Here is a 3,100-nt window from a genome sequence, read left to right as displayed (position 1 = left end):
TGTATTGCCTGCATGTAGGTAAGTGCACCCATGTTATGCAATCTCCCCCGGCCCCAGGTCAGAAGAGGCTGTCAGATACCCTGGAACTGGAGTTACAGACTCCTGTTAGCTGCCATGTGGGTGCTGGGATTCGAACCCAGGTCTTCTGCAAGCACAACCAGTGTTCTTAACCGCTGAGTCATGTCTCCAGTACCAATGAAAGCTGCCACCTTTTAAAAAATATTTTATTTATTATTTTTATTTTATGTGTATAACTGTATTGCCTGCATGTATGTGAGTGCACCCAGGTCGTGCAATGCAGTGAGGTCAGAAGATTTCCCCTGGAACCGGAGTTAAGGACGGTTGTAGCCGCCATGTGGGTGCTGGGAATCGAACCCGGGTTCTCTGCAAGAGCAGTCAGTGCCCTTAACCACTGAGTCATCTCTCCAGCCCTGTTTATTCCTTTTGGGAGGGGGTAGCTAGGGACTTGTGAGGACAGGGATGCTGATGAACTACCGTTTTCAGTCCTGTGTTCCTCCTGGCTCTCCAGTGCCTCCTGGACTGCACTCCAAAGCCTGTTGTGCTCTCAGTGACAGCTGTGTAGCTAGTGGGCTAGGCCTTGGCTTACCATTGTCCTTGCAAAGCCCATGTAGCTCCTTTAGCCTTGGGCCCTTGCTCAGACTGACTTAGCAGGAGGGTTTTCCTGCATAATTTTAGAAGAATCATTTCATTACATCTTTAACATATTCAACAACAATTTCCAGAGCAAGGATACATCTCTTTCAAAAATGGCTGTAAATTTTTAGGTTCACAGTTGAATTAATACAGTTATACAATATTTAACTCAGTATAAACCCTATGAAATAAAATTGAATGAGGCTTTAACTTTTATAAAAGATCTCCATTTCATTTTACAATCTATATTCATACAGAAAAACTCATTTTTAATGCTACTAACACTTAGATGTTTGCACATGCATCTCTAATCTCTAGATATCTGATTATTACTAGTAACAGTCAGTTATACTCAGATCCTTGGCACCCAAGTATGGCTATAAAGTCATCAGGTGCATTTCAATGACGATGTTTTTCCACCTCTACTAACATGAAGCAAATTCTTATCCTACTTCCTCAAATATGCCTAATTTTTTAAATTTGTTGATTTGAGGGGGGTGTATTTCATACAGAACATTCCAAACAATCTTATTCATCTATACACCCACTTCCCAAATGGCACCTTCCCATAGGCTCCCCCACTCCAATGGAGTCCATATACTCTGTCATCCCTGTTACTGTCCACTATGTTGTCAGCACCCCCAGCCATTCCCCAGTGCTTCTCCATCCACTGAATCTAGTCAGCCTATCTAGAGCTCCTCATTTTAGGAAGATCAGCTCTTCATCATCTAGCAGCAATCAGTTGTCAATATTCCTTTAGATAAGATTGGGATTTGCTGTTCATTTTCTCAGTTCTATAATGGGTTACTGTCTGGGAGTCTCTTGGGGCACCGTGGCCAACAACTCAAAGGAAAGTATCTCCAGTCTGGCATTGTTTCTTGTTATGTAGCCTTTAGCTATAAACATGTACTCTTAAAAAATTATGTTGACCCCTTTAATCTTTGGTTATACTTTCCTTATGGGTGTCTAAGACTATACAGTTGGCCTAGATAAACCAATTCATTTTTACTCTTAAGGTCATTTGGTGCTCTGTTCCTCGGGGGTCACATGAGCGTGGGAAGAGCCCCTGGCCCCTTTCTTTTAACAGTTCCATCTATGTGAAGATAAGTCAAAGGTCCTGCTCAACCATGGCTGGCTGCACTTGGAAGAATGGAGGAAATATTCCCTCTGAGTTGACTCTCCCCTTTGTAGACTGGACACTGGTTCAAGTCCATTTGATGGGGTCTACATGGCCTCCTTGATCAAGAGCACAGGTGACTCTCCACAGTTACAGGACATTTTGAGAGATGCTCATAGTCCCCTGGAACTTAGTCAACCTAGGAGGGCAAGGAGAAAAAACTGTCCCTTATGTCCCTCTGACCAAATTAGTGTAGGCCTCAAAGTATGGCTGTTAAACATCCAAGTTAGTTCCACCAGTCTGTTACTTTTAATTACGGTGTGCCATGTTGATAGAGCTTGGGCAAAGACCAAACATTCTCAAATAAACCTTGCATAGACATATATTATAGTCCTTAATCTACTTGTATGTATAATTTGTGAGTAGATTGTTGGACTAATATGCTTTCCTCTATTTTTTTTAATAAAACTAGCTAAGCATTGTTTATCTCCTGCATTGTCTAACCCTTCCACAATGGTTTCCCCATTTAAGGTGCCCACATTTTTCCCGTTTCTCCCTTAATAATACCCTTCTATGATCCCACTTCTCTTGAGCTCCTTCTTTCCCTTTATCTCCTAGTTTCCTTACATAACCTTCCCTCCCCTTCTCCCCTTAAAATAAACCCGTTTTTATCCATATCTCCCTTATTCACACCTGTTTCCTACTGTTTGTCTTTCAGAATCTTTCTTTTCCTTTATCTCCCTGGTTCCTTTTCATCATCCTGGTTCCTGTAATTATGTCTGGATACATATTCACTTATCAGAAGTTGATGCTAGGTTCCACATATGAGGGAAAACATACATCTTCTTTTTTTCTGAGTCTGTGTTACTTCACTTAGTATAACAGTTTCTAGTTCCATCCATTTACCTGCAAATTTCATGATTTCATCTTTCTTTATGGCTGAGAAAAATTCCATCATATAAATGAATCAGATTTTCATTATCCACCGTCAATTGAGAGACACTTAGGTTGCTTCCATCTCTTAGCTATTGTGAAAAGAGCAGCAACAAACATGGATGTACAAGTGTCTCTTTGGGTATATGCCAAGGAGTGGTATAACTGGGTCAAATGGTAGTTTCAATTGTACCTTTTTAAGAATTTGCCACACCGCTTTCCATAGGCGTTTTAAAAGTTCGCAGTCCCACCAGCAGTGGATGACTGTTCCCCTTTCCCCACATCATCTCCAACATTTGGTATCATTTGTTCTCTTGATCTTTGCTAGTCTGACTAGGGTAAAATGAAATCTGAAAGTAGTTTTAATTTGCATTTCCCTAATTACTAGTGATGTCG

This window comes from Nannospalax galili, unplaced genomic scaffold (assembly GCF_000622305.1).
Source record: "Nannospalax galili isolate Female #2095 unplaced genomic scaffold, S.galili_v1.0 scaffold140, whole genome shotgun sequence".
NCBI lineage: Eukaryota > Metazoa > Chordata > Mammalia > Rodentia > Spalacidae > Nannospalax > Nannospalax galili.
This window is presented reverse-complemented; position numbering follows the sequence as displayed.